The 26909-nt window shown below is 39.8% G+C and overlaps 1 protein-coding gene across 3 annotated transcripts in view; it reads left to right on the top strand.

Annotated features, from left to right (window-relative positions):
* The window catches only part of KIAA1217 (KIAA1217 ortholog), a 355044-nt gene that overhangs the window by 41196 nt on the left and 286939 nt on the right, over positions 1 to 26909 (top strand). The window contains exon 2 of one of the 3 annotated variants that reach the window (XM_071428814.1): positions 18649 to 18744. The exons of the other annotated variants lie outside the window; for them this stretch is intronic. The gene's annotated coding sequence lies outside the window, so the exon portion shown is untranslated. The remainder of the gene's footprint in view (positions 1 to 18648; positions 18745 to 26909) is intronic. 3 annotated transcript variants of the gene reach the window in all.

Here is a 26909-nt window from a genome sequence, read left to right as displayed (position 1 = left end):
AAGTCATAGCAAATTTTAAAATATATTATTGATTGTGAACTTGGTAATATTTTATGGTTCTTGGAACATAAACTGCTTACCATGTATGCATAAAAAAGTTTTTTTTTTTCCCCAGACCTTATATATTCTTTTTCCTTTTGACACTAAAACTTCTTTTGATGACTTCCTATGGTTTTAAATACGCCTTCATCTGTCTATTCACTTGGGTCAAGGCAGTTTTCAGCTGTGATTTTTGATTAAGAAAGGAATTTTATAAAATGTTAGAAATCATTTCCCATCCAAAGTACATGTACTTTTTCCTGTGGGTAAATTTTGTGTTGATTCTAAAGGGTTATGGAATTTCTATTACCTTAGTGACACTTGTATCCACAATAAAATGGTTAATTGTGATCTGCTTTTAAATTTCAGGGTCTCCTTCAGTTTACCTCTATATCAGAACCAGTCACATGAAAACTGGAAATGGAAGGGAATATATCTTATATGCACAGTTAGGGCCAGCATCAGCCTGTGAATGCTGGAAGGAGCACATCTTATTTACATGTCCCTGTTTTTGTTTAAATATACTAAGCTCTTTGGCTTTAGTGGGAATTCTGCATGCTCCATATATTCAGAAAGCTAGTCATGTTCACATAGTTCTTAAATACAGTGTTGACTTAAGCGCTTCTTTTAGGCATCTTTGGACCTGACTTCTAAGTAAATTAGATCCAAAACCAAACTGAATATTCTGTATTCAAATATCATATATATAAGCAGGTAGGTCAGTGCACCAATTTTTTTGCTTTGTTTTTATCTTGACTGAAGAAATCTGCTAGTGCTTCTTGATGTTTGCAATAAAAATTGGTAGAAACATATGCAGAAACTTGAAGAGCTTCATAAAACACTTTATTTCTTGGTTGGTATTGCACTTCAGTTGTGTTTTTATAAAGTGCCCTAGCTTTGAATTAATTTCTGTATGAAGCTCTTCAAGGGTGACATTTTGAGGTTTAATGTATTTTCACCTTTTTCAATCAATTTTATAGCAGTACCTTTTGTTTGCTCATTGTATAATAGGTCTGCTCTTGTGTCTTTCTATGCATAAAGTTGGCTTGCCTTTTATATAAAACTCAAATTTTTATATACATAAACTTAATGCAGGTTTTGTTATTTGTGAGGAGAATTTGGTTGTGCCTCACTGTATCTGTAGGTATCCTTCCTAAAGGGGACCAGTACTTAAATATATAACCCTAGGATGTCTGTTAGTTCATAGAGTGGAAGAAAGATGTTATTTTCAATGGAATAAGCTATTTCTAAAAAATACACAAGAAATCCCCCCTCGCACCCCCCTCCTGTTAGAGCACTAAACTTGTTTGTGACATTTAGCATAGATTTAATGTTTCTCTCTTTTTCAGTTGTTTATGTTCTGAAATAGCCCAGGTAAAAAGTGATGACAGCTATACCTTTTTCATTTTGCTTGAATTTTCATAATAGTCTATCACAGAAAAGGAAAAAGTCCATTATTTTTTTGCTTTGAAGTATGTGCTGAAAGAGTCTACATTAAATGTACATATTTTAGATGAAGAATGCACTTAACTTTTTTGGTTACGTAGACTGCTCATATACTTGAAATGCTATCTTCAGAACGTTTATAAGATAGAATATGATGGCTTTGATGTAAAACCTAGTAACCCAATAGGAATTTGTATGTAATTTTGTTGATCTTTGGCTCATTATACAGATTATTTTTTCATTAATGTCTTGTTAATGAAAGATTTAAAGACCTTTCTAAGCTATGTCCAGTATTTTAGGGTCTAGCACTGCAAAAGCAGACAGGAGCTTTGGTATCCTGTATTTCCATTGTGAACTAAGGAGTGTATGGAACAGAGGGAAGCATTTTTAATTTTATGCATATGAAGGTTTCTGTAAAATACATACTGATGAAGGCATTTTGACATATTATGAAATATTCCTGACTTCATACATCTCTTGAGACTTCTTATTAGATATTTTCTTGAACTATTGAAATGACTGAAGTGCAGAGTAGACAAAAACTATTTTAGGACCTGAAATACATGCTCAGGAGCATTCAGTTTTGTTCCTCAGCATGAGTCTACCTGTCTTCTTGAGGAATTGCCTGCCATCAATTCAGTGGCTGGAGCTGTGGTGTTTGTGTGTCTGTACATACAAACACGAGGCTGCTACTGTGAAGGTTTAGCTGGGATGGTGCCTCTAAGAACATCTTCCTCAAAAGGAGCTGGACCTTTTCAGCACTGTATGCTGTGTTTGGTCTTGCCCTTCTCCAAGGGACCACAGAAGGAAGATAAGAAAAGAAATCTCATTTTGCAGTCCACAGGATCCTACAGCTTGTGCTGCCAATTCCCTGGAGGTGCAAAAGCACTTCAGGTGCTACAGCACAGTGATCTGGATCTGCATTGCCCTCTGATAGCTGGGCTGTGCTCTTTCTCCAGTCCTGGGAGATCAGAGGTGGCATTTTGGATCTGCATGACAGCAGAACTTTCCTGTGAATTAAGTCTGTTCCCAAAGGCTGGCTCAGATCTGTTCTCATCAGAGGATGGTCCTGCCTGCAGTCTGGGCTCCCATGTCCAGTTCTGCTTTCAGGACAGGTTTTCACAGATGTAAATGGGTGCTTGTTTTTGATATTTTGGAGTCCTTGAGCAGTATAAGGAGCTTAAAGAAACATGCAAGGTGTTTGAGGGCCTTTCAAGGTCCTGTCCTGTAGTGAAATTTTAAAGGAAAGTCTTTCCCATGTAAACTGATGGCTATCACACAGAATGCTGTAATACACTGTTGATGTATTACTACTAGGGCTTGGCATTCTGTGGGATATGGCAGGAAATTTGCAACACAGACTAAAAGCTGAATAATCCTCAGCATAAAATCCTGAGGCAAGTAGTAGGCAGTGTGTCAGACTGCCTGCCTGAATAATGAAAGGAAGTGAGTAGGTGCCTGTTTCCAAACACCAGGGCTGTATAAACAGCAACATGTGGGAGTGTCAGTCAGTGAGAGCATGGAGGGCTGCAAGTAGAAAAATTAGCAGACATAGAGAAAATAGAGATGTATTAAAACTGTGTAGAGGAAGAGGTTCCTGCTCTTGGGGATGTGCTGGGAATGGCTGGCACCAGCAGGAGTAGATGGCTGGTAAGGACACGGATGGGCCACTGCTAACCCAGGTGTGAGGCAGTGCTTTGCTCTGAAAATACTGACACGTACAGGCTGCACACCTGATCTTCTGGTGTTTGTATTTCTTCTGATCCTGTCCTTCAGCCTGATGTTCTTCATCCATTGGTTCTGGGTTGTGTTTCTATGGCTCTTTGCTATAACTCCTGGCTGTGGTTGGTTGCAAAGCAATGGTTCAGTGGGATCACCTGGCTGGCAAGCCCTGCTAAACTTGCTCTGACTTTCTCTTTTTTGCTGTTCCCTGCTTGGCACAGTCCTTGCTCTCTCCTCACCTGTGACTACACAGATTTTCTGCCTAGCCATACTGGTTTTCTAACCAGAAAAGAGCATGGAGAGAAAAAAAGGGGGAAAAATATTGTTGGTAAAATTGTATCAGAGTTTTAAAGTGAATTGCTATTACTATGTGAGAGCAAGGCTGTTGCTTGAGCATGGGCTGGTCTCACCCCACCTACTGAAGAAGCAGGGCAGAAGGAGCTGATGTCATTCAGAGGCCAATCTTTGTCATCTGACCTTTGCCAGCAGCTGCTAACTTCAAATGAGTATTGTTATTACCAGATGTTGTGAATAATTAACTGTATATTAACAACTTCTTGTGGGATTCATAGGAGCATCTGTTCCATTTAAGTGCACTGCAAGTGTAGGAGGAAGTACAGGACTGGGAGAGGGAGAAGTGTGATCCAGGAAACTGCTCACTGGCTCCTTAGATTGATCAAAAACTTCTATCATTGCATACCTCTGGAGTGCATGGTGACATTTCCTTCTTTTATACTCCAGTTTGTGTTTTCGTGGACAGCTAATCATGTCATACAATCTGAGAAAATTAGAAACTTTTAGTACCCTCTTCAGATGCTTTAAAAAAAGTCAATGAAAGCTCATGAAGATGCATTTTGTGAAAGCATAGGTAGGCCAACCATGAGCTGCTACAGGGTGGAGAAACCTATCTATCCCAAAAGATTTTATTTTCCAGGTGTAAAAAGAACAGTCTTGAATTTTGAGACACACCGATCAGTTGTAATGTTTATGATTAGTTTTCTGCTTTGATATGTCTGCAATGTTTGGTTCTGTTGGCAGGTAGGCTGAAAAGACTTTGTGGAGAAAAAAGAACTTGTATTCTCTAAAGGAGAGATGCTTGAACAGTTTGGGGGGAAGGACAGTCCTGTGGGTGGCTTTTTCATTTCTGTTTTGCTTGGAGGTGGAGCTCAGGGCTGTGTTTGGAGGAAGTGCTGACAGCACCATGGATACAGGGTGCAGAGCACCAGGGCAGTCTCTGCTGCTGGCTCTGGAGCAGCTGCTCACATTGGCTGTGCTGGGTGGACGGAGCTGGTTATGTGCACACACTGCAGTGTCCTAGAAGCACAGGACTGTGACTTAAATTGGATAGCTTTTCCATGGAGAAAGGCAAAGGATGAACCATCTCAAATGAGATTTGGCACTACTTAATGTCTTTTAGATGTGGCAGCACAATACTGCATAATTTGCAGATGAAAGGCCAGCTACTCTCTTCAGTCTCAAACTGGGTTTCTGCAGACGCTGGCTGTCCCTGTGATCACAGAACAAATTGCTTAATTTACTAACTCAGAGATGTCTGCCTGGTGCTGGAGTTTTGTCTTTTCCTCTCTCTTTAATCCTTTGTGTTTAAGGCTGTGAATAAGAGCGTAGCACATCCTACAGCTGCAGGGCCAAGGCACCACTGATAATTGTTTCCACCACTTGGCATACAAAACAATTGCTTTCCTTCAGGATGTTTGCCTGTGACTTGAAAATCATCAAAACTCTCATTTAGAGACTGATGGTCTTTCAGTTCATCCTAATACACATGTTATCTTTTTTAATGGCTTGTATTACATCCCCTGAGCACTTTGTGATGTTTTCCAGATTTTTTGAGCATTATTTCTTGTTCCATTTAAAACTGTGTGTATGCTTTTGGCTTTAGCACTTGATCTTTCTCTGACATTCAGTAATTTTTACTGTGGTAGTAGTTTTACTGAGGGACTCCTAAGTACTCACATTGTGTTTCCTTTTTTCAGTCAAACTGGATCACTTACTGCTGCAAATATGTGTGTGCTTCTTTTTTTTTGAGGTGAATGCATTATGTTAATGAAATTTGCTTTCCTCAGTAGCTCATCAAGTAGTAACTCAAGGTCATTTTGTCTTACTTGAAACTGCTTTTTTAATAACTGTAGATATTGTTTAATAATTCTATGTGGAGTCATTGAAAACTTTACTAAATATTTGTATTTGCACTACTGAAAAGACTTTTAAACTAATGTTCAACTTCAGTTTCTTTCAGTGAATGGGGAAACATACTAGTGACACTGATTATGTCATTCTAAGGCCTCTTTCAAGGCCCTAACAATGATTTAATTTTGTTATTCTAGGAAGGAATATAATAAATTTAAAACTACTCAGAACATTTTTGTGAGGTTTTTTTTGTTCCCTTTACCTTTGTAAGATTTCTAGGGAACTTTAAAATGCTGTCACAAACCCACTGTCACAGTGGCTTTTTTTCAGTAAAAATACTGGATTTTATGTGCTGGGTTGACCCTGGCTGGACATCAGGTACCCACCAAAGCTGCTCTATCACTTTCCTCCTCAGCTAGGAAGGGGAGAGAAAATATAACAAAAATTCATGAGTTGAGATAACAACAGGGAGAGGGTCATGGGTAAAACAGACCCTAATTTTGGGAAAATTAGTTTGATTTTATTTGATAGGTAGTAAATGAGAGCAGGGTAATGAGAAAGAAAAACTAAATCTTGAAATAGCTTCCCCCATCCTTCCCTTCTTCCTGGATTCATCTTCACTCCCCATTTTCTCTACCTCCTCCCCCCAGCAGCACAGGGGGATAGGGAATGGTGACTGTGGTCAGCTCATCACATACTGTCTCTACCCTTCCCTCCTCCCCAGGGAGAGCACTCCTGCCCCTCTGGGGTCCCTCCCATGGGAGACAGTCCTCCACAGGCTTCTCCAGTATGAGGCTTTCCCAGGGACACATCCCTTCACACTCTGCTCCAGTGTGGGTCCCTTCCACGGGTGCAGTCCTTCAGGAACAGGCTGCTCCAGCATGGGTCCCTCACAAGAAAACAAGTCCTGTCAGAAATCCTGCTCTAGCATGGACTCCTCTTTCTACAGACTCTGCCAGGACCCTGCTCTAGCGTGGTCTTCCCATGAAGTTACAGCCTCTTTCAGGGGCATCCCCCTGCTCCAGGGTGGGTTCCTCCACAGGCTGTGGAGGGATCTCTGCTCCCCCTCTGTGGGCTGCAGGGACACAGCTCCTCACCATGGCCTCGCCACGGGGCAGGGGAATCTCTCCTCTGGCTCCTGCATCACCTCCTGCCCCTCCTTCTGCACTGGCCTTGTGTCTGCAGCGTTGTTGCTCTCACATATTCTCACTCCTCTTGGGGCTGCTGTTGTTCCAAGAAGATTCTTTAAATTTGATTCCCCGGGGTGCCAGCACCATCACTGATGTGCTCAGCTTGGCCAGTGGTGGGCCCATCCTCGAGGATGGAACTGGCTCTGTTGGACATTGGGGAAGCTTCTGGTCGCTTTTCACAGAAGCCACCCCTGTAGCCCCTCTGCTACCACAACCTGGCCATGCAATCCCAATCCATTAAAAAGAAAAGACAACAAACAAACAAAATCTGTCCCAGCTTAATTAATAAGAGCGAACAACTGATTTTTTTTATCCTAGGAGAATTGGTTGGTTTGTTCTTTTTTCTGTTTCAACTGACACTTGTCATTGTCTGGCCTGTACTGTTGGCTCCAGTTTAAAGCAATTACATCACCAGGAAGCAGTAGGACATTAGTACAGGTGGATGGTAATTTTTGAAGGAGTGTAAGTTGGAAACCACTCAACTGTTACCAACCCAAGTCTGTTGCTCATAGAGCTTCAGAGATAAAAGTGCTAGGAGTGTGCACATGAGTTTGGAATTTAAAAATAAATATTCTATGCCAAGAGAAGTGATTTAGCCCAATATAAAAGGCAAAACTTGACTATAGGGAATTAATGATTTTGGTACTTGAATGTGTTTACTAATTAAATTAAGATTTTTAGATTTTTTTTTTGGTGATACTCTTTGCTCAATTTCCTTGCACAGATCCCTTGCAAGAAGTAGGGGGAAAACTAATGTGGACTAGGTTTTATTTCTGAATATAATATCCTGCATTTACTGAAGAAAATCCAGTAGAGACAGCCGCTCTATTTTTATGAGTATATTTTATTAATTTGTTTTTTCTTTTCCCCGGATTTATTCACATACTCATTCTCGTAAATCAAGAACACTTTAAAATATCTGTGAAGGTAACTTGTTGTCCATTAAGGAGGATTGCTTTTTTCTATTCTTTTCCTGTGCATTGTATGCTTTTCTGTGTACACTCAAAGTACCTTTGTTCCAGGTGGCATATTCCATCCCACTTGACAGAAAAATAACTTCTTCCAAGCACAGGTTGTGACCCTGTGCTTGCTTCCCTCCACACTTGGATCTTCTCCAAGAAAAGGTATTTTAGAATTTTCTCTCTGTGTCTTTGTTGGTGGATGTTGATGGGGCAGAGGTAGGAACAGGCTTCTTGTACTATGGAAAAATCTTTTACAAAGTCCTCCAGGATGCATAGATTAGTAAAGAATCAGCTGTTAATACTCCTTTATCAATTAGGAAAGCAATAAGCAAACTAAGTGACATCCTGCCATGGTGTATATTCAGTCTGACTCCTTACAAAATTTACTGATGCACTTATTAGCAGCTCAGATTTAGGTCTCAGTATGTGTTGGTGAGGCAGCATAAAGCTCTTAACAACAGTTAATTACTTACAATGTTTTCTGGAACCTTACAAGATCTATGTAGTGCTGTGTAATTTAGTTGTCATAATTGTGTTAAATTTCTTGACATTTTCTGTCATAAGACTTTCCAGCAAACAGAGAGATAAGTAGTATTTTTCTACTGAACTTTTGAACCTTTGCTAAGACAAGATGTGCGAAAAATACTAAAAAAGTAGAGACAAATTTATGAGTTGGTAGGCGCCAGCAGTCTAATATTGGAGTCTGATAGGAAAACACCCCACAATTAAGAGCACTAAATTCAAAGTTTGAATTCTAGCCAAGTGTCTGAAGGCACTCTGGGAAGGAAAAGTGTAAATGTTGATTTTTTTTTTTCTTTTTAAAAAAGGTTAACATTGCTGGGAACATGAATAGTTAACAGATATGCAAGAGACAACATAACATAGTTGGTGAGATACCTGGGTAAGGGGTCATAAAAACTGAGTTAGATACTGCTGGGAACTTAAGAATATTGTTGAGGTCATTTCTTTAGCTGTTGATCTGTGCTAGGAAGGATGAGTTTGATTTTATCTTTAATAAAGGCTGGAGTAATATATCCTGGCCTGCCTTAGTCTGGCAAGGAGGGAGAGGGGTGGGAAGAGCCACTTACAGCATGGTCTGGTGAGAAAGACGAGACCTCTTGTAGGATTTTAGTTTTTTAATCATCTCTACAGAGAATTAATTTCTCTTCTCCTTCTCTGGTGCTTTAAACTCCATTTGTGTTTACTTCTGTATCATGTCCCAGTGCATGAATGTGAGTGCCTGAACACCAGAGGTGCCATTCTCTCTCTTGGCTTTGCGTGGTCAGGGTGCATCCTGGGGATTGAATGATTTCCACATTGCTGAAGAGTAAGTCTGAGGAGGCCTTCACTTGTAGTCAGTAGCAAAACTTCCAGGATGACTTGCCAGTATTACAGGCATTTTGAAACAGTGGACTTTTCATTTCACTTTATTCAGGCTTGTCCCTGCTGGGAGCCCACTCCTGGCTCCAGGACTGGTGGTGTGGAGGGCTGGGGCTCCCCTTAGTGTACAGCTGCTGTTGAGTTGAGCTGTTCTTCAGTGTTATGGTAAGTAAAACTCAAGATCAGAGAAACTCTAACTATCATGTAATTTTTAGATGTAAATGTGTTAATGTTTAACAGAATCTCTCTCTTGGTGCTGTGGAGGGTCATCTATAGGAGCTCAGAGATGTAATTTTTTTGAGGTAATAGGAAAAGCTTGAAATGTTAAGCAGTTGAAAAGTTGTCAGCTGAAATACTTTTTGGAGGTGAAGGAGAAATTCAGTTGTAGAAACCATCTCAGGCGAGTCTATGTGTCTTGCATGGACTTTGTGATAGTTATGTGCAGTCTTAGAGTAGAAGCAGTTTCTTATTTTCCTGCTCTCTCAGACGTCCCTTGCCTCATGCATAGCTTTTTTAATGTCTCTGTTGTTTTTCTCTCCCCTCCCAGATTGTCTTTCTTGTTGTTATTGCTGCACTTTAAGTAACACGTCAGAAGTGATGGAAGCACAATGATAGGGCCAGCAAACACAAGGCTGTGGGGAGGCAGGCAGTGCACATCAGAATAAAGTCTCAGAATAAAGTTTCAGGCCAAAGCTCTCATAGTTTGTGCTCTTTCTAGTGCAATTAAGTGGAAATTACTATTTTCTAAAAGAACTGGAGAAAATTGATACTGTCAAGCAACTTGAACTTTTTTATTCTCATATGTAATTTTCCTCCTTTCTCATAAAATATCAATAAATAATTAAAACAAAGAACAATCTTTTTCTTTCAGTTGAATATCAGGGTAGGGTTAATTCTCCACTGAAATACAGTATTGGTCACTGCAAAACAACTGTCTGCATGAAAGCAGGCACTAAAGCAGATATATTCTCTCAGTAGGACTCCATCCTGGGATTTCTTGGAGAACTTCATCCATTCCCATTTGTCTGGTCAGAAACCTGATTTTCTGCAGTCTGAAAGTGAAGCAGTCAGCTTCAGGTGCTGGGGAAGTGAGCTTGAACTCTGAGGGAGCACCTCTGGAGCTCTCTGTGGCCTCTATTGCCACTCTTTGTGGTGCATGATATTGGGCAAGTGTCTTCACTTAACTGCTGTGCTGAAAACCAGCAGTGTCCTACCTGAGTGCAAAGTTCAGAGGTTGAAATTCTTGTTTCAGGAATGTAACAGGCAGCAGGTGCTCTGGTGGTTGAATACCCAGGGATTTTGCCTGATTTACCAAGAATGCCAGGGTTTGAGCCTAGAGATGACAGGATATGTATTGCATATTCAGGAAATGCCTGAATGTCCAGTCAACATCATCTTTTTCGTGGGGGGCAGAAAGCAGAAACTCACCGCTCTTCTTTAATCTTACAGAACTGGAGAATTCAACCAGACCTTCTTATCACTGAGATAATAAAATGATAGTTACCATTTGTCATGTGGCCTTGAGAGAGGTTCAGCCAAATCCTTTGGCAGCTTCCCCAACCTTATTGAGATGTGGGTTTGGGGAAGTAATGAGGCCATTAAAACAGCTGGCTCCAGTAAATAGGCTTGGATTGAGTTCTCACAAATTAAAATGCATGGAAAGAGATGTACAAATATGCATGTAAGGTTTTGGGTTTGGAAAGGACAGACTGCATTAATCTGATCTCTTAGTTTATCTAAGTCCAATGGGTTGTGCTGCTCAAATAAAAAAGTGACTTGAATGTAGAAGTCTATTTTTTTTCCCCCCTTCAGAATCATACAAATCTGGAATGTGTATCTGAAGCCAAGGGAGACATTTTGGAGAAAAGGACATTGTATTTGAGTGACGTTATAAATAGAAATGGAAAAGAACTCTCTTTAACAAAAAATACTGGGAAGTAGCTTTGTACTGAGGATGTCAAGGGCAAAAAATACAAGTGCCTGTAATATGGAACTCAGCAAATAAATTAAAAGGAGCTAAATATGGTTCTGAGGAGAAACAGGGCTTGATTAGTTAGTTGCTCTTTCTCCAGTGGCTATAATTGTCTTGGTGCTGTGGCATCCCCAAGGCTTGCCCAGACCTCAGCAAATCTAATCACAATATGAAATACAGCTTTGTATTAGCTCAGGCTTGAGCCTCCTGTAGGCTCCACCTGGGCTAGCAAGCAGGATGAGGGCATTGGTGTGAGCTCCAGCAGCTGGTTAGAGCTCAGTGTGGCCTGGAACAACCAGCTCTGATTCCCACAGCTGGGCAGCTGTTCCCAGTCACCAGGGGCTCAGCCTCTCTGGGGTACAAATGGGCCCAACCAGGGGGTGCAAGGCTTCACTGCCCCAGGGTGGAGCCCTGGGAAGGGGCTCTGTTTGAGGCTGCTGCCTTGGCCCTCAGGCTGGGTCAAGTCTGCTGATGTGATGCTCCAGACTAACACTGAGCAAGTCTGCTGCTGTCTCCTTTCTGTGTCAGCTGTAGTCCTGTGGATATGATTTTCTCTTGATTTATGCAAGAATTAATTAAGTCAATGATTTTATGTGTCTGTATCGTCTCATAACATATTGTGAGTGGTCTGCTGGTATAGGAAGAAGGAAATAATTAGGTTTTAGCATAATATTTTGCGGTAATTAAGTCCTTTATAGAGTATCATGTATAGATTTGTAAAAACCTCTTATTTTAATACTTCTGTCTGAAGTTCTGTTGTCTGCTCCCTGCATACCAGTCTCATGCTTCTTCTCTCCATGTTGCACAAGGCTGTATTACATCTCTTTGGGCTGTCCTATATATTAAGTAATCCCTGTAATAATCTCTTTTCTTGTTCTCAATCCTTTAACTCTTGTCTGAAAATCTATTCTCCCATGCTCTCCAATGATGCTGATGTTGCACTTCAGTGTTCTGGGTTGGAGGCTGGAGGCTGTCCTCTGCTTTCACTCCAGCCATGGTGACAGGAACTGGCCCTTGAAAAGGCAATTTCCACTACATGGGAAGTTTAAAAGCTAAAAGGTGGTAGGCTACCCAGCAAGGTCATCTTACCTCTCATTTTTTTTTAACATGTGATTTTCACAGACAAAATACTATGCATTTTTAGGGATAATTGTGATTAGTGAAGCTATAGAATAGATGGAGTTGATCCTGGAAACCTTTTGTAGATAGAGTAATAGGAATTTGGCTGTAATTGATGTCCCTGTGAAGGACAGTAAGAGTCAGGGACACAGAAGCCCTTGAGAAGGTTCTACATTGGCTTTGTTAGAAGCAAAGATAGGCTAAACTTGATATATCCTATAGAACACCACACAGGAGGGTACAAACAGTGGTTGCTGTTCCTGAATTTCCCTGTTAGCACAGGAGTGGCAGCTGTAGCCCACCTGTTGATGGCTTTTTAGGATGCTCTTCTCGTGGCCAGCACTGACAGTTGCATGCCCCATGCTGGCAGTAGGACAGAGGTGTTTTGGGGTGGCTGCATTACATCAGCCCCTCCTGAGGCGGGTATGGATTATGTCTGCAGTCATGCAAATCCAGTTTATTATGAAATGGCTTTCTTGCCCCTCCCTCTCCCTTTCTTCCCCCTCCTTGGAACATTCCTTCTAATAATTTATGAGGATACTGAGCAAACTTTTCCCACAGGATTTTTGTTGAAGAGGGATAAGCAAGTAGCAGTTATTTTTTTCTCAGCTACCTGTTTTATGATAGTTAGCTCTAAAAGCGTATAAAATCACAAACTCCAGACAGTTTTTGACAAGAACTCCTGATAAAGTAATTCTGTGCATCTGCTGCCAGATAGTCTGGCTCCATAAGTATCTCTGTCTCGTCATGGACTTTGAAAAATAAAGCTGAATGATCTCTTCATTTGAGTCTGTAACTGGCCTGCTTGGCAATGAGTTATACAGTAATAACTAAAGACCCTAAATGTAGCTTCCAAGCAATTAAAAAAATAAATTTATGAGATTCCCAGGGAAGAGCTTGTAGCTCTTTGGGGAAGCTGCAAGGGGAAAAAGTAACTGTCTGAGGAAGAAAGAAACAGAGCTCAGAAAACACTCAAGAGTAAGAGAGTTGGGAAGCCAAGGGAAGTAAGAAAGGGAAGACATAAAGGCCTCCACCCAAAAAGAAAAAAATGATGTTACTTCTTTTCCTTGTGGCATTTTGACTTTATTCTGTTATTCTGATTATTAGCCAGAGAGGAATGAATCAATTTCTGCTTTAGATCATGTGTGCTTGCTTACAATTGTTTCAACAGTGTATAGACTTAACATGCAATTCAGCCCTGAAAATTGCCTAAAAATATCAGTAGGATTTAATGGGGGTTTTGTCTTTATAGTTTCTATTTTAATATGTGCCAAGGTTAAAGATATGTGAGGATTGTGATTTTTCTCTTTTTAATTATTATTATTTATTCTGAACTCTGCAAATTCATTCAAGAGTCAAGCTAAGTTCACTCCTTTTCACTCAATAATGCAACTTTTCTGAAGAAATTATATCTTAATTAACAATTGTATTGTACCTGAGCCTTATGGAGTCCTTGGTGATAGCTGTGTAGATCATCTGAGACTAATTCTTACAAAAGAACGAACGTTGAAATGTGCATAGCAGTTCTGATAATTAATTTCCTTCCCTCCTTCTCCAGATCCCATTGTCAGAGCTCTGGGGAGAGGAGCTCTGTGTGTGCTATGCTGACACAGCCAAGGGCCAGAGAACTTGTTGCATCAGGCCCCTGGTAGAAGATTCCTAAGTAAGAAAGTCACATCTTCAAAGCAGAATAGCACTTCAGATATGGGCTGAAATGGGACTGACTAAATGTCAGGGTTTTCTGCATTCTCTTGGACTTCTTAGTGTTTTCTCTTCCTAAGGGAAAAAAAAAAAAAAAAAAGATTTTTCCTCTCCAAAGGAGTGACTTTGTTTTTTGTTTTTTCCTACTCAAAGTAATAATGGCATGCTTAATTTTTAAGGCAATTCACTGGATAATAGGATTTCAGGGTTACTGCTTTTATCCTCCTGGAAAACCAGTGTGCACACGTCCTAAGTAGAATTAATGCTTTTTGAGGTATGTGTTTTGCTTTTCCTATAAGCTAATTCTCTCTCTTGAAAGGCAAGGGAATTAAAATTGAAACTTAGAGAAATACTATTTACTGAATGTGTATTTACTAATAATATAGAGTTACATGTCCTACATATCCCACACCATCTAGTGGAAACTTTTTGCATAAGCAGTGTGAGGTCAAGGGAACTGAAGGGATTGAGAGTTTTCACAGTGAGAAAGAATTTGAACCTTTTCCCTCAGCCACCACAGAAAAAGTGCCACATGGATTAAGCATGAATTTTTACCCCATCTCCTTGAAAAACACATAGGATAGCTAGTTACTCCACAAGAGGAAACCTACTCAGGAATATTCGCCCTTATTGTTAAACAGATCCTTACTGAAGCCCTCGTGGACAGATGTAAAGTGGAAAAATAGGGGTTGGGAGAGGAGCCAGGCAAAAGGTCTTCAGAAACCTGTGAGTTTTGGGTGGGGACTGGCCATGCTGTATCTTCTGATATCACATGATAATTCTTACAAAATACTCAAACAGTTTTTACAGAAATACTTTGGCTTTGCTGGGTACACCCAAGTGGTGTGGCTGCCTTGGCTAGGAAAGGACAGCTGGAGAGAAAGCTTTTGGATGGGCTCTGGTTCAAGCACAGAGCCTCTGGTCACCTCTGGCAATGGTGACCCTGCACATCTGACTGCAGGGGGCCACTTCTCTCTTAAATGACCACTTTGTCATCTTGGATGCAAAGCTGTACAGACAGTGGGACTTGGCTGCCATTGCAAAGGTAGTAATGGTAGCTGATAGCTGAGTTTGTGTGGTGAAAAGGGGAGAAACAGGGAAGCTTGGACTGAGTTCAAGACTGGATCTTTTCATCTAGGAATTACTTTCTGATTTTTTAAACTTTCTTTGTTGTGCATTGAAATATGGATTATGGTTTATCATTTAACATCAACTGAGCTTTTTAACCTAAGAAATTCCCATTACTAGTATTGTTCTTAAATAGTAATGCCTTTGGCTCTTCCTGACTTGTGGCTTACACTGGTAGCATTTCATGCCATAGGTCATGGATTTGGCACAGAGTGTTTGGAGCTCATGCTGTGAGTTAAGTGTGTGTGTAGATGGATTTTGACATCCTCTTGTCTGGGCACATGTGCTGCTTGGGATGGAGTCAGCAGATCAGGTAGTCTCTTCTGATGTTAGGGGATGGTCGTATTGGTCTCCACACACTTGCCTACCATGTGTGTGAAGCTCAGAGAAAGATGAACCTCCCTTTATATATCTCTTATATTCTTGCCTTTTCCCCATCTGAAATAGAAGGTCTATTTTCTTCTATGGCCAGCATGAAGGTGACCCAGGCAGAGAAAACCAAGAAAAAAAAGCCATCAATTCAACAGTAAGGCAGTTATCTGTTTCCAAATCATGAAATCTAATTTATTGAGGAGGGTTTTATACCAACTTTGTGTTTAACAGACTTGGTTTTGATAAATTTTGAGCTGAGAATGTGTCTGATGGGAAGGGATGCTGATTTTGAGGTCTGCAGGTTAGAGCCTGCCAGCACATATCTGAAGGTGCAACTTTCTGGTATTGAGGGAGAAGACACGGACTTACAGAAAAGGCAATCACAGGAAAGTAATTGCTAAAATGGAGATCTGTCTGAAATGGAGGTGGCTGCAAGAAGCGTGCTTTACTGGACACACCCATTTACTTTCTGGTCTTTCCAAGTACTGTGCTCTGCTGGTTAAGAAATAACAGCCTTCTAGACTTGAAGAATGGTTTGGGTTAGAAGAGATCCTCAGGATTACCCAGTTCCAGCTCCCCTGGCATGGGTTAGGACACCTTCCAGTAGACCAGGTTGCTCAAAGCTCCATCCAACCTGGCTGAAGAAAGTGAACATTTCTAGGGACAAATCCACAACTTCTCTGGGCAACTTGTTCTGTGCCTTGCCACCCTCACACTTCCTAATATCTAATCTAATCCTACCCTCTTTCAGTTTAAAGCCATTTCTCCTTTTCTTGTCATGCATGCCCTATTCAGAAGTCCTTGTCCAGCTTTTTTGTAGACCCCCCTTTTGGTACTGACAGGTTGCTCTAAGGTCTTCCTGAAGCCTTCTCTTCTCCAGGCAGAATAACCCCACCTCTCACAGACTGTCTTCACTGCAGGTGGGCTTCAGCCCTGTGATCATCTTCATGTGCCTCCTCTGGACTCACTGCAGCACCTCAAAATCCTTTTTGTTCTGAGGCTCCTGTTAGTCTCACAAGAGCAGAGTAGGAGTGGTAAGGATGCCCACACACTCAGACATTACAGTAATTTGTACCCATCCTCAAATCTGGATTTTGTGTTGAAGAAGAGTGCTTTCTGCTCTAAACAGCTTGAGCTAAGAATGGAAGGAGAAATACAAAAAAAACCAAACTAAAGCAATAGTTGCAACTTGGTCATTCTCCAAATAACAGTTGTTGTCTCTTCCTTTAGCAGTAGCAGAATTCATTTGTAGAAAACAATCCCAGCTGTAACACAGAGTCTGTGTTTAGACAATAGCCTGAAGACAAAAAAAGAATTTTAGTTTAGAAAGAAATATCATACAGCTTGCTGCAGCTGAAAATCTGCATGACACTACAATGAAAATATCTTTTTCTTTTTTCTCCTAACTAAAGGTAAAGGGTTTTGAGTCTAGGAGAAAGTAACCCCCTAAGTATAGGTTTCAAATATGTTAGCATATATGTATATATACACAGTTCAAATATATATATATATATATATATATATATATATACATAAAATTTACATGGCAGCATGTCTGTGAACGGCTTTTTCTTTCTTCAAATACAAATTGTATTTCCAAGAAAATTTTCTGTTTTGCCATATATTTTCTGCACATAAGTTTCTGGAGAAAAAACTAGTGTTGGGAAAGATGTGCTAATCACAGGTTTCAAATGCAGCAGCTTGGTGGAATTGAAACTGCCTGTACTTTGATTTCTGTACCTGAACATGTACTCTGATATGAAATTGTCACTCTCTGAAGAGGAGGAATTTAGTGGGTGAGAACATGGGGAAGAAAGTTTTTTTTTTTTTCATGTCCTTCCTTTCAGAAACATAGCTTACTTCCTGAGGGTTATTAGTTTCATACCTTACAAAAGAAGAATTGTTTTCATCTCCTGTTCTAAGCGTGGCTTATTTTGTTCCTCTGACAATGTTGACCAGAGACCTACAATTTAATATTTTTAGTGGTGAGCTAAGCTGTGTTCTACTGTGTGCTACCTATTTCTTCTATCACAAAATAGAGATGAAGGTCTGTTTCTTTTTTGAAGAAGTTTATAGTGTCACTATTTGGAACTTTTTTCCTGACTTTCATCAAAATCTCAGCAACCTTTTTCTCAGGAGATTTTACTTGGCTTGTTCCTGTCCCTCTCAAATCAACATCACATGAACCGAAATATAAATATTTTTATATTTACAACCATTTTATGGAATTAATGAAAAATTCTCCACCTCACACAGCCACCTGCTGTTCCCCACTGAGGATTTCATTCATCTCTGCTTTGTATGCTGAAGTGTCTCAGGGTCTATCATTAGCATCTGCAGGATGGAAGAAGTCTGTCAAAACACAGAGCAATTTGGTCTCAGAATGCTCAGAGCTTTCCCCCTCCAATGTGTTCTGGGAATGGATTTGCCAAAGCAGAGTCCCTCAGACCACAGGCAGCCAGCTGGGCTTTGCTTTGGGCTTTCAGTTGGGTGTCAGAAGGTTCTTGATTAAAAGTCACATTCTTCAGCATTTACAAGTCCTTTCTTAAAACATATAATAAACTCCTGCTTAGTTTTTATTGGGCACCTCTTGCTATAGATTTACAATTACTCAATTTCTAAAATGGCCCCTGAATTGGAAACTGAGTGGGTCCTTTCGTGTGGTGATGTGAATTCCTAGCAGAGGTCTGGCTGCCGCAGCCTGTGATTCTGCTGGCTGCTGCTGAATTCTGAAACATCCCAGTGGGGGTTTCCCAGTGCCTTGGGGGCTGTTAGTGAGCTAGGGTACTTGGAAAACTTCAATTTCGCTGTCTCCAAACTGGCAAAGCCTTGTGAAACCTGCATGTTTTAAAAGCCCTGAGTAGTGACACTGGCAGAAAAGTAGTTTTCCTCAATGTCTGCCTTTTTTCATAATAAATTGCATTTTAAAAGTCAGTGTTTAACGATGAAAGTGGGAGGAGTTTGAAGAAGAAATCAGAAGCATGAAGTCCTTCTGAAGGTGAGTATCTGGATGCCCCTGTTAGTAGCCACATTTTAGACTGATTTTCAAATTCAGTGTATGTTACCTTGAAATGTATCATGCCTTTCTGCCGCTTCAGGGAATGCATAAATAGTGAATCTGTATATTCTGATTTATAGGGAATGAGTGCCTTTCATTTGTTACACAACCTTGGCACCTTGCTCATTCATCTATGGACAGAAAAGCAATTGACTTCTCATTTCCTGTGTTTCACATTCTGTTATGGAGCAGAAAGAAGCTTGTGATGAACTGTTACAACATCTTTTTTAATGCATATATAAAATCATTATGCTGAAAGTTTAACCCAGTAAGTGTTTCAAGGATGGTTAAGTATAAGTTGTGTCAGCATCAGTCAGTAGTTCTGTGTCATACAGAAATATTTTTGACCTCAGCAATCAGCATAGGAAACTTTTTCATTATTTTAACCTCCTGGGTGTAACTTTTTACCAGGTTCTGGAAGAGTTTGGCAGCTCATGCATCTGTGCAGGACTACTAACAAGAGGAAATTAACGTGACTTTTCTGGAGAGAGCTATCTGTACGTGCAGGTATGGCTGTTCTTCAGCTTGCTCAGAACAGATCACCTGATGGATAACTCCAGCTTTGCAAAGCAAATTTGTGGGAGGTCAACATGGGTGAGAGTGATTTACTCAAAGCAGGAACTGAAGGTGATTTATGCTATCTGTTCTCTCCACGTGGCAGCTTGGGTTTTACCTGGTGACACCACTTTCTGTAATAAATGTGGGCCATGCTTGTATTCTTTTTTAGGATACTTTCTCCTAGTTTTGTCTTTGCTTGCTTTCTCTGCAGGAGAAATTAAATAATTTTTTGTGAAAGCTCTTCTCTTGTTCCTTCCTCTCACCCTGCCTTTGACAACTCTAATACATCTGCCTTGTTTATTTCTGAGCAAATATAGATTTAATTTACATTGTGGCTCTAGTTGTGTTCATGTATCTCTTTTTGGTGCCCAAAGGCCCAAGTGTGCCGCCTCCTTGTCATGAATTGAACCTCTCTGCTTCAGGACATCCTGTATTGATCTCAGTGAGGAAGATATATTTTACATGAGTTGTCTGTTGAATATTTTAAATAATTAATGCACAGGAAGAGTACTGAGAAGGGCTGTGCACTGTTGTGATTAGGGCAGGCATAGAGAAACAGGGATCTTCTCTCCCTAGATTTGGGAAGGAAAATAATCTTGAGTTTCCTGCAGAGCCCTGGAGTGCTGAAGGCACTGAAAGCTATGGACAAGGACGGAGACAGGGCAGGTGTGGCAATGCTGCTGTGGCCTCCTGCTCACTGCTGCCTGCTCACTGCAGTCCAGTGGATGAGCTTGACAACGCCTCCTGCACTGGACTCTGCAGGGAAGGTTGTGGAGCAAATCCCCATCTGGGAACTTCTCCAGTGCTCAGGAGAGAGCTCTGAGCAGCTGCACAGCTGGGAGGCTGACCTGGTGTTTCAGCTAAATGGCAAAGGGGCTTGCCAGTAATTATCTACCTACAGCTTTCATTGCTGCCCCGTGTTACTTGGTTGTTTTTGTGCTGGAAGTCCATGTCAGTGGCTGTCCTTTCCTTACTGGGTACTTTCCAGAAATCACTTCAGTAGTTACAGTTTCTTTCTCTTCTTTCCATTCATTTAGTAGTTCAAGATAAAATAGAAATAAATTAATATTGTTCATCATGTTCTAGATCATTGTTAGCACTTCAGAATTTGTACAAGATGGACATTTAAATCCTTCTATCAACAGGAAAGAAATTGATTGAGCTTCTGCTGTGAAACCAATAAATAAAATACCACAGTTCACTGAACATAGTAATTAGGTCAAAGAATCCTCTTGAAATGCATTAACCGCCTATTACCTTATAAATCGAATTTAATGTTAAAAGCTTAAGAATAAGAAATGTCTGACTCTCCTTCCAAAATCCCATTCAAATGGGTAAGACAACCTATTATAGGTAAAAAATTAGTTTGGACAAATTTAATTTAATCTGTAATCTTATCAGAAGAAGTAATACTATTTTGGTAGGATTAAGGCAAAAATTTGTGGATTTCTGTCTCATGGTAATATTTTGCTCTTCTTAAAATATTTTGGAAGTGTTAGTGTTTTGTTTCTAGACTTTTGATCTCTTAATTGTATTATACAACTACATTTTAATCAATTTTCATCTTAAATCAACTATGTGTTTTAATGAAGAAATTATTCTGCTACAAGAATAAAATTAATTTAATAATTTAATTTTCAGAGTCAGACTGTTAACTCTTAAATGATATTAGCTGTACTGATTTTATCATTTAGTCAAGGGAAGTTGCCTGACTTAAGAAAACTAAAATGTTTAAATGTGAAGTGTAGAAATATCTGATTTGTCTTACCAGCTTATTGATGATTTGTCAATAATATTTATTCATTATTATTTATTATTAACCAGGCTATTAATTAATTGAGTATTAATTAACTCATCTTCTATTAATTATGATACAGTATCACTAAATTTATAGGAATAGCGGTCTCTTCCCCACATTTTTCTGTTTTATTAACTGAGATATGCTAGAAGTAGTTTTATGTGGGGGAGAAAAATGTAGCTGTCTGAGGCTAGAATCCATATTCAATTTTCCATTTTTAATTCTGATGTTTTTATTATTTATGTTTCTTCAAACCAGAACAGAGAATTTAAAAAGTGATTCTGTATTGTACCTGGAGATCTAATTGCTAATTCTCACTTAGTGATTTTATTGGTCTCAGTAGGTATGAAAATGTGGCAAAGAATAAGTTTTACCTTTGAAAATCAAATATGGCCAAGGAACTGTATTCATTAGCATTTTATAAATCTGGAATTTATAGATTGAAATTACTGATGTTCCTTCTGCCCAGGTGGTATCTGGGATGTCAGTTTGGTTTGTGACTGACTGGAATCTTGCTTGTTCTTCTGGTTTGACATGTTACAGAGTTATAGAAGCATCTTGTTCATCAAAGTTAGCAGACAAACACAGGAAACAGATTTCTCCAATGGGAGGTTGTTGGATGTTTGTTGCAGAGTTTGGAAAAGAATAGATATTATGGGTTATGCAGAATTTCTGTGTTTCTGGACTTCACAGCAGCACAGCACTGACACCCTGCAGTGTGAGTCTTCTGCTCAGCTCCAGCTCTGAGCAGTTTCTCCAGGACATCCACAACCCCTGCTCGCTGAGAAGGGGATCTCGTGCCAGCCACCCAGAGGTGTGCCTGGGAGCTCCACACTGTGCCAGGACCCACTCACAAAATCAGTGCTAAGCCTTGTCTAAGCAGCTGTTCCCCTGTGAGCCACAGCAAGTGCCTCACATCAGGCTCCCCACTATGCAAAATGCCCTTGAGTCTATTTCTTCTGTTACCTTGATTGATCTCTGTTGGGATGGTCATCCAATGACATATTCAGGCTTCACGTCAATAGAGAAAGTAGAAACATTTGATGGTTATGCCTTAAAAGCTTAAGGACCTGAAAGAGGGTGCTGCCTAATCCCATCAGTGTAACCAAAACCCAGACAGGATCACCTGTAAGTGCAGATGTCTTTCAAAGAAGCATTTCTATTTCTGCCAGAATTCTAACCCCAAATTATCTCTTGATTGTAATTTTCAATAATTTGACAGATTTTAATGTTAAATGGCCAGACTCTCTCCCAGGTACCAAAAGTCTGGCCAAAAGTTGTGGCTCACCCTATTATTTTGAAATAACTCCACAAATTCAGTCAAAAGCAGAAGCAGGAGTCACTCTTTATTTTTCTAGTGCTCATGTACTATGTATCCCCAAGACTGAAGACACAATCCCCATTTCTATCTGTTTGTAAAGAAGACAGAAATGAAGGCAAAGTAACTCTGCTGAGCTGTTTGTACCACAAAAACAGTTCCCTTTCATGCCCAGATGTTCAGAGTAGTTCTGCACTGCATTTTCAAGGAGAAAAAAAAATTGTACAGCTTTTTTTGTGCTTGCAGAGTTCTTCCCTTTACTGAAACAGTGAGACATGTAATGGCTGTCATTTTGAATAAGATGGTGGTGAATAGAAGTAAAAGAAATTGAAAAAATGACTCCTGTAAACTTGAAGTATTTGTATAATTAATGTAACAAAAATTACTCAAGGGCATTTTGTATCATGTGGAGCCTGATGTGAGGCACTTGCTCTTTTTATTTTTCCATTGCTGAAAGGTTTTACAATACTCTTGTAAAATTTAGTGGAGGTAATGTTTTAGAAAGATTAAATGTACAATAAGGGAGAAGAGCCTTCCTAATAGTAATTTTGGAAGTGCTCAGGGAAAAATATGTTCTGTGAAAGGTGGTGTTATGAAATTAATTATAGAAATTTTAAGAAGATACAAGAGGCAATAAAAAATTGCTGGTTTTCTACAAATGAAAGTGGTCAATAACTTTGTTAGTTGTGGAGAATACATGGTGCTGGAAAGATAATGCCAAATGAAAAAGAATCAAAGCACTTTCCCCCATTGATATTAAGCACCCAAATAACTAGAAAAACTCTTTAAGAAGCCCGAAGGACCCTTGTAGATAACATTTTAAACCTTGTTTAGCCTTATCCCTGAAGACTTGTCGAGATAATGACACAGTTTAGGAAACTGCCTCAGGCCATGCTAGGAAATTACAGGCATTCAGTTGTAAACTAAAGCGTTAAAAACGATTCCAACATGTCAAGTGGGAGAACATTTAGGCACCCACAGCTTTGTTAAGTGTGTGTAGTGTAGGTTAGGGACAAGAAGTGATGCTTTAACCAGCGGCAGGGAGGTGGAAGAGGAGATGCTAATTGGTTAGGACTCGAATTAAATAATTATGCATGTATACACACTTCTTTTTTTCTGTAGGAAATAGGCACAGCAGCCTCAAAATTATCGTGAAGTTCTCAACATAGAACAGCCGTGTGAGTCTGTGATTTCTTTTAAGATCTATTAAGATATTTTTGCTTTTCTTACAAAATTATTCCTGCCAAAATTATCAGACAATGGCACTGTTTACAGTATATTTTTGTGCAGAAGGAAACTCTTCACTTTTCCTTCTTTGAAGCAGAAACGTGGAGCAGGTGTACACAAAAGGTCCATTTTTATGTGCTTGTCAACCATTATAGCTTTTGCTGCTCTGAAGAAACAGAGTTGTTGTGTTTATAATTGACAGAAGTCACATACAAATAGATGAAAGAAAGTTTAATACATATTACATATAGGAAGATTTTCTAATAGTGTTATAATTATGAATTAAAATCCAATTCAAAAGGGGCTGTGTGCATTTTTTGCTCTTCTATTTTCATGGCCAAGTACTAAAAAAAGTGTGGGGATGTACCACTCATAGCTGTTTAGGAAGGTAGAGAAGTTATATTTAAAGGATGGAAGTGAACTTGAGAAACATTTAGAAAAGCAATTAAAAGTAAACATTAACCTGCTTCCTGCATCTGAGTCTTGCTGCCTGTTTTGAGTTTCTAATAACTTTTGTTAATGAGATAGACTTATCTATGTTTGTATGTGTAATTTTTCTGTGTAACTATTATTTGGGTGAAATTTGCATAACGTCCAGTTTACTTCATAAAAGAACCAAACACAAAAAAATCCCCACAAAAACAAAAACAAAAAAAACCAAAAACAAAACCAAAAAAACCCCCAGGAAAACTACATTAATTCCAGTGATCCCTGAAGTCAAACTTTTGAATATTCAAGTAAATTTTATGTTATGAGGAGCTGTCACTACTTCACAGCTATGGATGCCAAAGCAATTATGTTTGCAAACCTTGAGATGAGTCTGGTTTTTTACATTCTCACTTGGGAGCAGGGAAGCAATTTGGCTGAATATTTAGGTAATTAATGTTGAAATTAGCTCCAACTTCTGAATTTTAAGGAGTTTAGAAAACTATAATCACATATAAATGAACTTTCTGGTACTTTTCAAAGAATACCCTTTTCTGAATCAGGCATTAACTTTAAAATGTGGCTGGAGGTAGGAGCAGGGCTCTAGCAACCCTGGCCCTGCCAGAGCTGGGGGCTTTTGTGAGGCAGGAAGTGATGGAAGTCCTGCCCAAAATGCCTTGCTGAAAGCACCCAGGACCTTGCAGCTCAGGGACGAAGGAAGCAGTGGGGACTGGGGAGGATGATTTGGGAGATGAAATTTTTCTGACCTATGTTTATGCTGCTCCTTAGTTTGCTCTCCCTTTGGAGAGAAGCTGCTCTCTCCCAGGTGACCTCTCCAATGCTGTCTTGAGCTGTTTGAGTTAAAGTTTTGTACAAGCATCCCATCTGTTGGTCTGTCTCCTTTATCCTCCAGAAAGGGGGATCAGCTGCCAGGGTGAACTCCATCTCAGCAGAGCAGAGAGGTGGCAAGGCCTGGCTGTGGGAAGGGATTTGTGTTCAGTTGTGCAAAATTGCTTCTAATGTTTTCCAGAAGTCATGTGAAGGTTTTTAAGTGTTTATGTCTCCCAAAATCTAGAAAGAAATTTCACAACATGACAGAAGGCATAGACCTAAGGTTGAGGCTTTGTCATTGTTGAATTTCAAAGCCCAGTAGAGAGGCAGGGTGTCTAAGGGAAGGTTAAATTATCTGTGTAGGAAGAATTTTAGGCAAAGAAACAGTATTTGAATTGCTACTCATTCTAGCTCTACCAATAGTGATGTGAATGGTGATGTTGTGTGAGGTTGTCTTGGCCAGTTCTCTGGTTGTAAATTGCATTCTCAGTCTTTTCAGTATGATGGTGAATTGGTGTCCAGGAAGAATCAAAGAATAAGTACTGTGACATTAAAAATATAATTTATTTGATAATTAGCTTCCAGTCAGTGGCAGCAAGGAGCTATTGCATCACTACAGGAGATAAAGGTCTCACCTGAGTCACAGAATATTCTGTACTGGGAGAAACCCACTGCAATCAGGCTGAAGTGAATGGCCCATCCAGGGAATAAACACATGACCTTAGTGTTATTAGCACCCTGCTCTGACCAGCTGAGCTAATCTCAGGGAGAGTTATTACTCTCTAAATTTTAGATTCTATGTTGTTTAAAAGGTGCTCCCATCCCATAAGGGCTTTTAAGCTGGAAACACTTGAAGACTCCATCCAACACCTGCTCACCTAACATGGGCCTTATGAATGGTTCTGTGACAGGAGAAACCTCTGCTAAACCTCTGCAGGCTGCCTCAGGTGCTGTGTAGCAGGCAGGCTGTGAGTAGATTAAGTAGGGATTGGTGGAGAACAGCTTAATTTAAGTATCATCTCTGTTTTCCACTGAAATAGGAAGGCTGTAAGTGGGAGTAATTTGCACATACAGGAGTTGGGAAGAGTAGAAGGAAGGATGTTTACTGAGCTTGGGTGAATCCTCATACTCATCTTCCTGCTCTTTGAGTATCCCATGACACAATTACCATCAGCTGAGGCAAGGAGGTTAAGATAGTCACACACAGAAATGTGTATGTCTGCCTTGAGGTATACAGCCAACACAGTTGGAGCATCCCAGGAACAGCTGTGGGGCAGGTCAGACTCCTACAGCAACATCTGTGCTGCTGGCAGGCAAAGCCTTGAGCTGTCTTAGGACGTCCTCTGGTGTGCCCTGATCCACCAGAAGTCTGGGAATGTTTGCTCCAAAACAGAAAGGGGGAGTAGTCTTGAGTAAAGAATAATCTTTGTACACGGGTTTAAGTTGCCTTATAACATCCTGTAAACAAGAATTCCCATTTCCTTGTGTTGGCTTTTGAGATCATAAGTTGTATTTTAATGTAGTACTTCTAAAGGCTTGGTAGGCTGGTAAGTAGTTCTATGTTTAAGGAATTAAGTGTTGTTTGGTTGCAGAGCTTACTATGAAATAAATGCTTTGTGGTGTGTGGCTATTTTGGAGTTTAAATATAGATGTTATTAAAATTAATTTTAAGTCTCTATTTCTAGTGGTAATTTCTCTTTTTATCATTTAGACAGATCTGAGTGACCATAACGTTTTCCTGGAAAAAAATAGTCATATTGCTTTTAAATGTATGTGGTCCCTGGGACAAGTGTGGGGGTTTTGTATTGTTTTGATATTTATTTCTTTTAATAGAACTAAGCCAGTGCAGCACCAGCCTTATTTGCTAGTGACTCTTTCAGTTCCAGAGCTCATGAAATATGGCTATGAATTGTTTGCAGATATATGAAGATTCCTTCACATTGATGAGTAAGGAAGGAACGAATACCATCATATTTGTTATCATCAATGACACCAAGGAAGATCCTAATCTGATTGCTTAGACTAAAACAATCCTTGTTGCAACCACTGCCCATTCTGATCCTCTCTCTTTGCTGATTCCTAAGATACCTCAAAGAGATTGTGATCCCCATATGGGAAACAGAGAAGATATTTCTGTTTTTCTACTCAACCTTGCAAATCTCAGCAGGAATTAGTGAAACATTCCAGCACAGAGAAACTATTCACAATTTTTGGGGGATGGAGGTTTATGCAGTTCAGGCTTACATTTTTTTAACATACCATGCAACACTGGTGAAAGTGGAGAAAAATGATCATTTATTTATTGTTCTGCTTTTTTCATTATCCCAGCACTAAAGTAAACCACAGGCTCTTGTGGCCAATATGTTATTCCTCAGTGCTAGAACTGTCTCAGGCAAGATTTTTATATGGATTTGAAATGATCTTCTAAGATACCCAGATGAGTTATTCTGTTTAGTTGATTTTTTTCCCCTATTAATCTCATTAGAAGCATTTGGTTTGAAAGTGGGACACACA

Source organism: Agelaius tricolor, unplaced genomic scaffold, assembly GCF_023055355.1.
Source record: "Agelaius tricolor isolate 1412-34295 unplaced genomic scaffold, bAgeTri1.0.p SCAF_6, whole genome shotgun sequence".
NCBI lineage: Eukaryota > Metazoa > Chordata > Aves > Passeriformes > Icteridae > Agelaius > Agelaius tricolor.
This window is presented reverse-complemented; position numbering and strand designations above follow the sequence as displayed.